We start from the raw sequence: 14366 nt of genomic DNA, 5'->3' as shown, positions 1-14366 counted from the left end.
TGGTTATGATTTTTTTGCCCGTTGTATATGATTTTCTGTTGAAGACCCATCTCAGCAATATTGAAGTAGTATGCTGTATTTGGGCCAGTGTTTGTAATTCGAAGAAAATGATTAATGGTCCATTAATAACATTTTAATTTTGTTTAGTGTTGTATTATGGTAGAGTAATTTTGATGTATACATAGAGGCATATTTTGCAATTTGGAATAATTCTAAATTTTTAAAATATTAAATATGTACAATTTAAGGTTTGAAATGTAAAACGAATAGGAAGTTACAAATGTTGTTGAACTCGAAGAGAAATGATACGTTGACTTAAAAAATAAAATGCAATGAATTATAGTAACTTCATGGTAGGATAATAAATTATGTATGTGTTAAAATACTGTTAACGAAAAAATGTTATTTTCTGGAGATAATATTAATTAACTATGTTTTATAGTGTTAGTTGTAAGGCTACACCAATCGTTCGGGTTAGTCATTGTGATATATGGTCAATTATCAATATGGTAGGGGTATCATTAGGATTAGGGTTAAGGTTGAGTAAATATAACATTGATGAGGATTGAAGAGTTAGTGCAAGGGTTAGGGTCTAGGTTTAGTATTAGGGGTAACTATATGGCATAAAGAGCATGGTATGGGACATTAGTGTTATTATGGTTTAGGGAAATTTGAGGGGTATCATTAGGGTTAGGGTTGTGGTAGGGGAATGTGAACATTGATGAGGAATAAAGAGTTATGGTAATAGCTATAATTAGGTTTTAGGATTAATTGTTATGGTGTGGTCTCGGGTTTGTAGATGAAAATAATTTAATAAAACTAACCAACTGTTAAAAAAGACTTCCTATTTATTAAAAACCTCTTATTTGTTAATGATTTGAGGAATAATATTATAATTTGAGTTGCAAGTAAAGTTAATTTTATTATATTATACAATTTAAATGTATATGTAAGAGGGTTGTTAAGACAAAGTTCGAATTTACCAATTTTTTAGGTCTGAAATATATTCATGTACAATGTATATATTGACGTACCTTTTTTTATTCAATAGATCAAATATGAGTTCTGAAATCAACTTATAACGAAAGATCATTCATCAGATTGTGTCCAAATGTTGATCTCGAAAGAACAACATTGTCATGTACTCAAATTTTTGTCATGGTGAAATTTGTTCGTTATTATGTCCCCGTGGATGTAGGTCTATATGACCGAATTACATAATTTTCGTCATTGTTTTTATTGCTTCTTATATTTACATCGGAGATCTTTGAGTAAATATTTTCTTACGATTATGGTTGATATTAAAATGTTAAATAATATTAAACAACAAACAAGCTACCATTTATGCATTTTTTAAAATTATTTTAAAATTTGTTGTGCAATTGTATTTTTATTCCGTATGAAAATTATACATAAATGGCTAACCGGGTGTTGTAATTTTCAAGAGAAAGTAAAAACTTACAAAAGTGAATCTTTCTTGATGAATACGAAATGCTTTTATAACTTTTAAAACGATTCATAAGTTATACATAAATGCTTTTTTAAAATCATATTTGTGTCCGTTCGACACACCTTGATTAATAATAATTTTTTTGACACATATCAATTAATATAATAAATTTATCATCACTTGAAAAAATATATATACAATATTTGTGTCATAAAAAAGATTGAAATCTGGCCGTAAGGAAAGCAAAGTAGGGTTACACAACCCGTTTGGGGGACGGGGCCTCTGATTGCTTGAAGAGTGTTTTTCTGGCTATTAGCCGTTGCGTTGTGATCTTTTGTTGCAACGTTCAAATTATTTGAACAATTTACGCAAATAGGGTTTGGTGAATTCCGCAACGGCTAGTACAACCTTTTTAAGCCACACCTTTTCTCGTCTCATTCATTCACCAACACAACCCCTCTTTGCAAGAAGGAAGATTCAGATTCAGATCACTCTTTTCCTTCTTCTCCTTCTTTCTTTCTGCAACTCTTTTGTTATTCATTCAATCAACACAATATGGCTGCCAATAATAACATTCATGGGAACACTGAATTGTTTTGCGTTTACAGCCTCATGCTTGATTTGGTGATCTCTTCTCCCTGGATTCTGATTTATCAGATTTTGCCTTTCGTTTCTACTTTTCATTGGCCTGGTACGAGCTTTTCTTGATTTATTCTCCATGATTTTTGCTTTGACCTCTCTGGGAAGATCAGTGAATGTGTGGTGTGGGTTGTGGAAGCAGTGGCTGTCTTATTACAGGATTTGGTGTTCTCTACTCCGGATTCTGAATCTTGGATTTGATTTTTGCTTTTCAATGGTTACTGAGAGCTTTATTTATCTCTGCAATTATGGGTCAATGTGTTCTTTCATCATTGGAAATTGTTTCTCTCGGTTCTATTTTTCTTTTTCCATTAAATTGTTATGCTTCTTGCTTGTTCCAATCTTAATCGAGTTTGTGTTTTTCCGATTGATACCCTTTTATTGGAATTGAAGATCTTAAGAAATTGATAGTCTAGTGACTTTTTACATCAATTATTTGAATTATAGAGCATCATTCTTCATTTTGTCACGGATAATCATCTATCTAATAGTTGATGGAGTTGAACTGTTTGTGTTTCATCAGTTTGCAGCACGTTAAGATTACTGTGTCATATTGAAGATTAAAATATAAAAAGATATCATGCCTGATACGGTGGATTTAAACGGTTAACTGTTCTCGATAAACCTAATTTCTTCTTTGATTTTCCTCTATTGTTCAATTTCCCTGGACTTGATCACGAAACACACGGATTGAATTGTGAATCTGTTTTCTGCAGCGTAGTGTTCGGAATAGTTTCGTGTAATGTTCTGCGTAGTGTGAAGCCGCCTCGTCAATGGTTTGGTGGTGTCTACTAGTTGAATATTCTTGGATTTGTCTCTTTGTTTCAATGTTTCACTTAGTTTTCTAGGTTTAATTTGCCGTGACTTGCGCTTGGGTCTTACAGGGAAGATAAGCAACGGATGTGACCGGCAGGGAGGCTGTGGAAAAGCTGTGTGGCGGAAGATTTCTGTGTGAAGCCTTAGGGTTTTATTACCCTTGCATTCATCATTTTATTGTTTGTTTGTTTTGGACTAACTATGCCTATCCAGTTTATTTTGGAATTTGATCTAGTTGTTTGTCGGTGTAAGTACCCCTCTGTTAGTTTGGGAGTTCTTGTGTGGGTTTGTAACAGGAACAATCAAAGTATTATGCATTTGGGGATTGTTACAATGTCACAGGAAGAATTTGGGACAGTGTGATTGGGTGGTTGACTCTTTGATTGGTTTGGAGAAACTCTACTGCTCCTTTTACTGTTTTCTTGATAATGGTGATGTTCATATTGCAGTATGCTGGAGTATCAATTTTGCATTCATTCTTGTTACAGAAGATTAGAACTGCTAACAGGTATAGATAATGTAATTTTTCTTCGATGGAATCCCTTTGTTTTGTTTCTAGGTTCTGTCTGAATTTGATCATAGGGGCATATGGATTGAGTTGTTAACCTCTTTTTTCCTGGTGTAGTGTTTTGAATGGTTTTGCATTTACAGTCTCATGCTTGATTTGGTGGTCTCTACTCCCTTGATTTGGGGACATATGGATTGAGTTGTTAACCTCTTTTTTCCTGGTGTAGTGTTTTGAATGGTTTTGCATTTACAGTCTCATGCTTGATTTGGTGGTCTCTACTCCCTGGATTCTGATTTATCAGATTTTGCCTTTCGTTTCTACTTTTGGTATGAGCTTTTCTTTATTTACTTCTCCATTATTTTTTCTTTGATCTCTCTCGGGAAGATCAGTGAATGGGTGGTGTGGGTTGTGTGGAAGCAGTGGCTGTCTTGTTACATGATTTGGTGTTCTCTACTCCGGATTCTGAATCTTGGATTTGATTTTTGCTTTTCAATGGTTACTGAAAGCTTTTATCTCTGCAATTATGGGTCAATGTGTTCTTTCATCTTTGGAAATTATTTCTCTCGGTTCTATTTTTCTTTTTCCATTAAGTGTATTGTTATGCTTCTTGCTTGTTCCTATCTTAATCGAGTTTGTGTTTTTCCGATTGATACACATTTATTGGAATTGAAGATCTTAAGAAATTGATAGTCTAGTGACTTTTTACATCAATTATTTGAATTATAGAGCATCATTCTTCATTTTGTCATGGATAATCATCTATCTAATAGTTGATGGAGTTGAACTGTCGGTTTGCAGCATGTTAAGATTACTGTGTCAGATTGAAGATTAAAATATAAAAAAGATATCATGCCTGATACGGTGGATTTAAACGGCTAACTGTTCTCGATAAACCTAATTTCTTCTTTGATTTTCCTCTATTGTTCAATTTCCCTGGACTTGATCACGAAACACACGGATTGAATTGTAAACCTGTTTTCTGCAGCGTAGTGTTCGGAATAGTTTCGTGTAATGTTCTGCGTAGTGTGAAGTGTCGTCAATGGTTTGGTGGCGTCTACTAGTTGAATATTCTTGGATTTGTCTCTTTGTTTCAATGTTTCACTTAGTTTGCTAGGTTTAATTTGCTGTGACTTGCGCTTGGGTCTTACAGGGAAGATAAGCAACGGATGTGACCGGCAGGGAGGCTGTGGAAAAGCTGTGTGGCGGAAGATTTCTGTGTGAAGCCTTAGGTTTTATTACCCTTGCATTCATCATTTTATTGTTTGTTTGTTTTGGACTGGCTATGCCTATCCAGTTTATTTTGAAATTTGATCTAGTTGTTTGTCGGTGTAAGTATAATAACCCCTGTTAGTGTGGGAGGTTTTGTGTGGGTTTGTAACAGGAACAATCAAAGTATTATGCATTTGGGGATTGTTACAATGTCACAGGAAGAATTTGGGACAGTGTGATTGGGTGGTTGACTCTTTGATCGGTTTGGCTCCTTTTACTGTTTTCTTGATAATGTCTTTAGTAGTCTCATCTTCTAATTGAATATCCTGTTCGTCACAGTGGCACGAGACCTCCCATTTTCTATAGGAGTGATTTTTTCCGCTGAAATCTGCAGGAGCATGGAAATACTGGTTCAATAGTGTTATTATGATAAAATTTAGCGAATATGATATCATCTAAATTATTTAGTCTTGTGTGGTGTTATGTTGTACACTCTACTATGTTTTTCTAGCAATGAGATTTGTATTTACAAGCATGGTTTTGGGGGATTTTTGGTCCATGTAACTTCTTATTACAGGAACTTGGTTTTTGATTCAGAGAAGAGTTATTTTTTGGATTATTTTATTTTATTTTTTAGATGAGGATTGTTAATCTAGGCAACTTGCGTTTTGCAGCACAGGGTCTTTTAAATGAAATTTTTATTGTGATTAGTCGTAGCTAAATTGAAGATGGGTGGATCAAAGGATGTCCATTTAAGCAGATGGGTTTAATTTGTCTTGTTTGTCTGATTGATCATGTCAAATCATCAAATGTATTGAACTTTTGATCTTGTTATTGTGCAGCTTAGTATTTTGGATTATGTTGTGCAACATATTTGTGAAGTATCAGGCTAATGCGTAAAATAACTCGGTGGTTTCTTTTCAGTCTTCTAACAATACGAGTTTCTGGCTATATATGTCTATTTGAACGTTTAAATATCCTTCAAAAACAAGTAAATAGTACATTTGATTCATTTTTTTAAGTTTTATTTCATAAATTAATATTAGTTTATTTTTATTGTTATTGTATTGACCAATCAATATGTGGTGAGATTGGCAGCTGTTGTATCAGGATTACAACTATAACGAGTCGTGAGATGCTGCTGAAGTTATTGATTTCTCTGAACTCTTAGATTAGACACTGAGTTGTCTGGAACTGTTTAAGCTACCATATTATATGTTTTTTTTAAGATTAGTTTGTTTCCTTTCTTCTTAGATGAAGCTTTGTTGATCTAGGTTTAGGTAGCTTCTGTTTCTGTGCACAGTGTTCTTAGGTTTAAGTTGATGATAGGATCTTAGAAAAGAGCTCAGGATTTTACCAGAATATATCAGCAAGAGCTCAGGGTTATATGATTAGTTTCTTTTATCTTGTTTTTCTTAGTTGAGATTATCTGAATTAATTTTTTATTTTCTTAGGAGTGGCAAAATTGAAGACAGGATCTTAATAGCTATCTAGATTTTACCAAATGATAATCAGAAAGAGCAGAGGACTATCTGATTTAATTTCTTTCTGCATCGACTGCAGCACACATTGAATTTTGAACTTGTTTTTGTGCAGTTTGTGTTTGGAACGATGTTGTGTTGGTTCTTCCCACAAAACACTGAAGTTCTTGCATAATTTAGGTGATCACCTGGAGTTAGAATTCTTGGTTTTATCTTTTCATTTTTAGACTAGACTCCTTTATGATGACAATTTAAATTGTACAGATTAATCGATGAAATGTTGCTGGGTTTTTGGTATGACTTCCATTTCCTAACTTCCCTTTTGGATTTTTTTATAGGGAACTTTTGAATTTCCTTTCTTTTTCTATATCAGGGCTTAAATCACCTTTTGAGACCCCCGCTCCCCCACAAATGGTACTTCTGTATTATTACTCTGGACCCAAATATTTTCCTTACTTCACTTTCTTTGTACTGATTATTTCCTTCTTCGATGTGGATCTCTTGTATTTTTGTTAATTTAACATTTTTTTTTGAATCCATGTTCAAGTGCTTTTATGATTTACAGTCAAAAAATGATCTTTCATGTTACTGCTGAAGAATTTCCTTTTTTGGAAATGGAGTAAGGTTAAAATAAAAACATCTCTTGTCCTATTTTCTATATTTTGTATCAAAATCCAAAGGGGGGGCATCTCTTGCAGGACTTGCCATGTAATTTCTAAGAGTTTGTGTGTGTGTACACATACATATGCATTTTATTCATCTTCATAGAATTATTGCTTTTTTGACATTTGATTCTATCCTGAAAAGATTGCTTCATATGTTTCCTTGAAAATGTTTAAAGTAAAGCCTTCTTCAATTCCATGGTTCTTGGTTTTGCTATTTTAGTTCTAGGATTTATTCACCTAATTTTGCTTTTCCAATATAAACCTTTTCTTTTCTCAATTTTATTTATGCACTTTTCTTAAAGTTTCCTTTTCGAATAATGACTGATAATATGAAGAAACTGATATTTGTCTTTCTCCTCAATCATATTAATATTATTCTTCACTTGGAGATCTTTTCTGTTGAAATGGTGTTCTTATTGCAGTATGCTGGAGTATTTTTGCATTCATTCTTTACACAGTAGAATGGATAACAAGTATTGGTAAATTTAATTTTTCTTCGATGGGATCTCTGTTGTTAGGTTCTGAATTTGATCATGGGGTATATTGATTGAGTCGTTAACCTACCCTTTTGTGTAGTATTTTGAGTAGTTTTGGGTAACAGCCTTGGTGATCTCTACTCCCTGGATTCTGATTTCTCAGATTTTGCCTATAGTTTCTACTTTTATTTGGCCTAGTATGAGCTTTCCTTGATTTACTTCTCCATGATTTTTGCTTTGATCTCTCACAGAAGATTGGTGAATGTGTGGTGTGTTGTGGAAACAGTGGCTGTCTTATTACATGATTTGGTGATCTCTACTCTGGATTATGAATCTCGTATTTGATTTAAAAACTTTTCATTGGTTATCGAGAACTTTATTTATTTCAGTGCGATTTTGTGTTGATCCACCTGTATTCAATTATGGGCATTTTACAATAGTGCTTCATGATTGCTGAGCTGAGTCCCTAGGGAAGATAAGAAATGTTGTTTCGAGAATCTGCATTTGGGTTTGGAGAACTACGCAACTCTTCTTTCATAGTTTTCTTGATAACACTTTTATATGGAAGATTAGATATATCTAGGTGTTGAACTACTTGCGCTTATTTGTTTGCAGCAGGGAGTCATGAGATTTCTCTTTTGGATTGAAGATTAAATAATGAAAGATATTGTGCGATTCTTGATACAGTAAAGTAGAATGGCTAACAGCTCTGGAGAACTCTTTGACTTTCTCACTTGTGTTTATTCATATGCAGCATGCTGAGTCTTGATATGAGATATTTGTTGCCGATTGAAGAATTTAGAACAGATAACAGCTCTTGATGAATTGATTATTTCTTTGATGATTTTTTCTTTCTGCATTATTTATTTCTTTGGATTTGATCGTAATACATTGAATTGAATTGTTAGCCTGTTTTCTGAATTGCTTTGTGTAGTGGTTTTCTATTCATCGAGCCTCATGTGTAATTTGGTGATATCTCTCACTGTTTTGAATTCTTGGATTTTCATTTCGTTTCTGTTGTTCTTTGTTTATCATTATAAGCCATTAGTTTTTCGATTTTATTCTCCATGACTTCCACTTTGGGGCCTTGCAGGGAAGAACGACAATAGAAGTTGGTAGGATGTGGTAGCAGTTGTGGTGGAAATTATTGGCTTACTCACTGTGAAGTCTTAGGTTTATCTTTTCATTTTTGGACTTAAAGAAAAGTGTTAACTTTTTTACAAGTGTACAATCAATTGTGCTGGGTTTGGTATTACTTTCATTTGTCATTGCTATGTGGATTAGATTTTTATGTCATCTGGAACGTTGGATTTTCTTTATTCTTCATACTGATTGTTTGCTTATGTTCTTGTTAAGTTGAAATCCAAAGGCATATAGAAAGTTGCCATGTATTCCTAAGAGTATTGTAATGGTTATCTTTTAAATGGGTCATATTAATATAAGTTTTGTTTTATATCGTGATACCTTTCTTCTTTGTTGAATTATTGTTTAATTTTTTTTTAAAATTATGAATCTACCTTGAAAAAATTGCTATATATATATATATATATATATATATACACACTGAAATTTGTTTCCAGTAAAGCCTTTTCCAATTTCTTTCCTATGATTTTGTTTGTATACCTAAAGTGTACTTGTTAATTCTTATGAGAAGTTTGGTGTTCAACTTGTGCTTGAAAATCAATTATCTCAGTATCATCTATATAAATTCAACTTACCTTCAATTCAGCATTTCCAGTTATTTTTTATATTGCATTCAGGCACTTGATGTTTATAGAGAACAATAATGAATTTTTAGCATTTCATTAATTAGTTCCTATGTTTGGAGGTCTCATTTCTATTTGAGTTGATGATTTGAATTTCATGATTTTTGGCTTTTGCTGTTCTTATTTTAGGATCCATCAGTATTTGTATGGTTTTGCTTTTCCAATTTCCAAGCTTGTTTTTCTTAATTTTATGAATTTCTATTTCTATTCAATTATGTAAATATCATTTAAATGTTATCTTCTGTTGATCGTGGATATTGGCTTTGTTCTGCTCAAGTTCATTCATTTGCAGCATGTGCTGATTTATTATGTTCATGAGATTTCGGTGTGTATCAATTTGCCATCCGTGCAGCAAATTAGAATGGCTAATATAAGTCTAGATGAATTTGATTTTTCTTCAATGGGATCTTCAGTAATGTTAGTTTCTGAATTTGATCATGAGGCATATGGATTGAGTTTTAAACCTTTTTTTCTTGCAATATAGAGTAGTTTTGTTTTGCATTCTGCATAGCATCCAGTCTCCGCATGATTTGGTGATGTCTACCCCAGATCAAACTCTCAAACTTGTCTTCACAATTTTCTTGGGTCTACTATGGGTGTTTCTTGACTTACTTACTCTATGATTTCTGCTTTTGGTCTCACAGGGAAGTCAAGTAGTGGAAATGTGGTGTTGTGAAAGCAGTGGCTATCTTATTACATGATTTGGTGATCACTACCCTGGATTTAGAATTCTTGGAATTTGTCTTTTGCTTCATATCTCAAATTACTTCTCCTTTTTTTGTGTTTGGGTCACATGGTGTGGGTTGTTGAAGGCTTGAAGCAGTGGCTATCTTATTGCTGGTAATAGCCACTTGATTTAATCATCTACTTGACTTTATTCATTTTCCGCATGCTAGATTCCCGATGAGTTTTATTTCTGCGGTGTTGCTGATTGCAATTGAATCAATAAATTGTTATGCCTTTCTGGATTCCAGATGAGTTTTATTTCCATGGTGTTGCTGATTGAAGATTGAATTAATAAAATATTATGCCTTTCTGGCAAACGTGAACTAGATCTGGCTGCAGATAAACCTAAATGTCTTGTATGACTTTGTTTATATTTTTCATTTTCTGGATTTGATCACTGGAAATATGGAATGAACTGTGAACCTGTTTTGGATTAAGTTATCTGGATCTATGGAGTTTTGGATTAGTTGTTTCTAACAATGGTATTGGATAAGTTGGTAATGTCAAATTTTCCTCGCTGTTTCTGTATCAAGAATAGTGCAACTTTAAGGTTACTGGTTTGATCATCTTTGTCGTTTCAAGTATGTGTGAGGTTTTAATCAAGAATTTTATGTGGATTTGCTGGGCAGATGAACAATGAAATTTATAGCAATGGTATTGGATGAGTTGGTAATGTCAAATTTTCCTCGCTGTTTCTGTATCAAGAATAGTGCAACTTTAAGGTTACTGGTTTGATCATCTTTGTCGTTTCAAGTATGTGTGAGGTTTAATCAAGAATTTTATGTGGCTTTACTGGGAAGATGAACAATAAATTTATAGCATGGTCTATGTTTCGATGATCTTTCACTAGATTTTGAATTGTTGGATTTCTAAGTGGATAAGTTATATACTTCTAGTTATTTTACGAGTAATGAATGTGTGGAGGCTGTGGGGGGGTTGACTTCATTCTTGACTAAGTTATTTGCTTTTATGGGGTTTTGGATTGGTTGTTTCTAACAAATGGTATTTGGTAAGTTGGTAATGCCAAATTTTCTTCTTGCTGTTTCTGTATCAAGAATAGTGTGACTTGGTTAATGGTTTGATCATCTTTATCGTTTCAAGTATGTGTGAGGTTTATTCAAGAATTTTATGTGGCTTTACTAGGAAGATGAACAATGAATTTATATTGTGTTTGTGCTTGTGTCATGGGTACTGGGCGCTGTTCACATGTTTCTGAAGAATTTATCTTTGTTACTGTGTCTTATCAATGGACTACTAGTATATTGGAAAGAGAGTATATTGAACAGTCAGGTTAATTTTTGGTATCTACATCTTTGGTGGTATGTAGAATTATTATGCTCTTTTATATGATCTTTAAGTAATGTCCCCTTAAAATTGGATGTCGTTTGTTAGTTCAGAACATGAAACACACCCTTTCACTTAAATAAAAGGGAAAGAAAAAAAAAACCCACCCTCCATCAGCTTATGACTACCCGAGACCCTTCCTCCATTTCCCAAATTTCCTTTTCTTTTTCTATATCTCTCAAACCCTATCTCTTTTCAAATTTTCATCTCTTAATCTTTCACTCATCTTTTTCCATTGCTTCAAAAATTATCAAGTTTATTGCATCCTTGTGTCATTCCCAAGCACAAGAAGGTGATTGGAGAAAAAGGAAACACTACTCATTTTCTTAATTTTTTTCCTATTTGATCTCTTCAAGGTAAAAATTTATAACCCATTGTGTTAGATGAGTATTTATAGCATTACGGGTTGTGTGAAGAGGGTTAGAAACTAAGTATTAGGAATTATTGTGGTTCTCTCAAAACCCTAGGTTTGTTAAAATTGGGGATTTTGCCTTATCTCTTGTTTTCTTATTTTAAATGCTTAGATCTAATACGGTGGTTGATCCTCCCAACAACATTGGAAGACATTGGTTGCGTTCTTTTGTGTGAGTAAATATATTTTTTTGGAAGACAAATAATCCAATATTTTTTTTAAGTTCTTTTAGGATGAATGTTGGATTATTTGTTTATTCTATTTATTGTGAGTTCATGAGTAATTGTGCTTCTATGAAGCATGGACACCCTAACCCATTGCCGTGTCCGACACCGACGCCCGTGTCCTAGTTGAGTTTAATGTGTTTGACAGGTGTCCACGTGTCTGGTGTCCGTGTCAGTGTCGGTGCTTTATAGTTGTTGTTTGCTAAACGAAGAGATAATGTAGCCTATGAGTCAATTTCTCATAGTATATTTATAATTGTTGTTTGCTACAACGAAGACATAATGTAGCTTATGAGTCAATTTCTCATATATTTAATTTTATCTTTTGTTACAACAAAGAGATAATGTAACCTATGAGTCAATTACTCATAGTATATTTATATTTGTCGTTTGTTACAATAAAGAGATAATGTATCCTGAGTCAATTACTCATAGTATATTTATATTTTTCGTTCGTTGCAATGTGGAGATAATGCACCGTAGTTATATAATTATCGTTCACCACAACGAAAAGATAATGTGCACATAATGGTATGAAAGTTTGATTATAAAGTTATTATTTTTGAATACCAGTTTATGAGTAGTTTTGAATTTTATTTTTTTTGTGAGTATACAATGATTTCTAAAAGCAAGTTGCATTTTATTTATTTATTTATTTAATGTTATTTAAATTTCTTTGGATGTAAATACTTGTGCTATGTTGTGCTCTCCTTTATGAGATATTGATATTTAATTGTGTTATATATATATATATATATTTATTATATGTTCTTTTACAGGTTATTTAATATAGTCTGTGCGCCAGTCATGGTCCAAGGGTGGGTCGTGACAGAACAGTACATTGAGGAACAGTGAAAATTTAGAAGCAAGTTTCATATTGTTAATCTAGGTGTTCTCCACCGACCTCATTACGTGGATAAAGACATCTAGAAGTTTGAACCAAATGTGAATTGATTATGTGAGTGTCATATATTTCCTAGGAATATAGCTTTTATTTGAAGGATCTTGTACTAAAATAATGGATATTTCATAATAGTGTCTTTTTAGAAGTTTGAACCAAATGTAAATTGACATCTATGTGAGTTTGTCATATATTTCCTATAGGAATATAGCTTTTATTTGAAGGATCTTGTACTAAAATAATTGATATTTCATGATGATAGTGTCTTTTTAGTAAAATTTCTCATTATGTGGATAAAGACATGTAAAAGTTTGAACCAATGTGAATTTATATCTATGTGAGTTTGTCATATATTTCCTAGGAATATAGCTTTTATTTGAAGGATCTTGTATTAAAGTAATGGATATTCCTTAAAAATGTTTGACATTGAAATGTTTACGACCTTTCATCAGAATGTTGATAATGTTTTTTTATTGATAAAAATGTTGAATTGCCGATACTTAGATTCAAGTCATGTCGATGGGTTATTGATTTTTGTAATTATTATTGTAGAAATTATATTTTTGGAATACATTTATTAGAATGCATGTAATTTGTAATTGGCAATAATGCTGAAACTTCATTTAAGTTAAGCATGGCAATGAAACCCTTACCCGTGGGTATCCGTCCAAACCCGTCCCGGTTTTGATGGGAAATACCCAAGTTGATCGGGTATAGGTTCAAGGATTAACCAATTTTTTTAATCGGGGATAGGGATGTCACTTTTCGTCCCATACCCATTCTTGTACTCGTCCTGATGATGAAATTATTAAAATTTTATTAATTACTTGTTAATTTTTTGTATAATTGTTACATAATTTAAGATTCTTTTATTGATAATTTTTGTAGACAAATGCGCTGCAAATACAAATAGTTAAAAATAAATGTGTAACAATCATTTTTTTTAAATCAGATTTTTAATATAATTTTTTTTACAAGTCTAATGGGGACGAGGATACCCGATACTCGAGGTACGGGGATGGGGTAACAAATTTTAACCTATCGGAAACGGCTACGAGTGTTGGGGAGTCGGGATCGGGGACTGGGGATGCAATACCCGTCTTCGTCCCGTTGTCATGTCTAATTTAAGTCATGTTGGTAAGATATTATTTGTGGGTTTTTTAGAAATTTTTTGGTGATGTGTTAAAATGAATTGTTCTTTAATCTAACTGAGCATTTCTTGTAATTTTGTATTGTTATTAAATTTAAACTTATACTTGAATTTAAAGATAATTTCTTGGTAATTTTGTACATGAAAATAATTTAATAAAACTAACAAACCGTTAAAAAAGACTTCATATTTATTAAAAACCTCTTATTCACTAATGATTTGAGGAATGATATTATAATTTGAGTTGCAAGTAGAGTTAATTTTATCAAATTATACAATTTAAATGTATAGGTAACAGGGTTGTTAAGACAAAGTTTGGATTAACCAATTTTTTAGGTGTGAAATGTATTCATGTACAATGTATTGCCTTGCCTTTTTTGATTTAGTAGGCCAAACATGAGTTCCCAAAACAACTTACACTGAAAGATCATTCATCAGGTTGTGTCCAAATGTTGATCCTGAAGGAACAACATTGTCATGTACTCAAATTTTTGTCATGGTGAGATGTGTTCGTTACTATGCCCGTGGATGTAGGTCTATATGACCGAACCACATAATTCTCTTCTCTATTTTTATTGCTTCTTATATTTACATCAGAG

At 32.7% G+C, this 14366-nt stretch overlaps 1 long non-coding RNA gene across 5 annotated transcripts; it reads left to right on the top strand.

The window, feature by feature from the left end:
- The first annotated feature begins 1678 nt into the window (after positions 1-1678).
- LOC102665062 (uncharacterized) lies at positions 1679-12887 on the top strand. 5 transcript variants are annotated; one of them, XR_003264538.2, is made up of 3 exons: positions 1679-6283; positions 6442-9850; positions 12496-12887. It is a non-coding gene; the product is annotated as an uncharacterized lncRNA (long non-coding RNA). The 5 variants fall into 5 exon arrangements; XR_418168.3 differs by having other exon boundaries at positions 6368-9850; XR_001384736.2 differs by having other exon boundaries at positions 1684-2141; positions 2806-9850.
- The last annotated feature ends 1479 nt before the right edge of the window (positions 12888-14366 follow it).

Source organism: Glycine max, chromosome 14 (genome assembly GCF_000004515.6).
Source record: "Glycine max cultivar Williams 82 chromosome 14, Glycine_max_v4.0, whole genome shotgun sequence".
Classification (NCBI taxonomy): Eukaryota; Viridiplantae; Streptophyta; class Magnoliopsida; order Fabales; family Fabaceae; genus Glycine; species Glycine max.
Note: the sequence above shows the minus strand (reverse complement) of the source record. Positions and strands in the feature narration are given on the sequence as shown.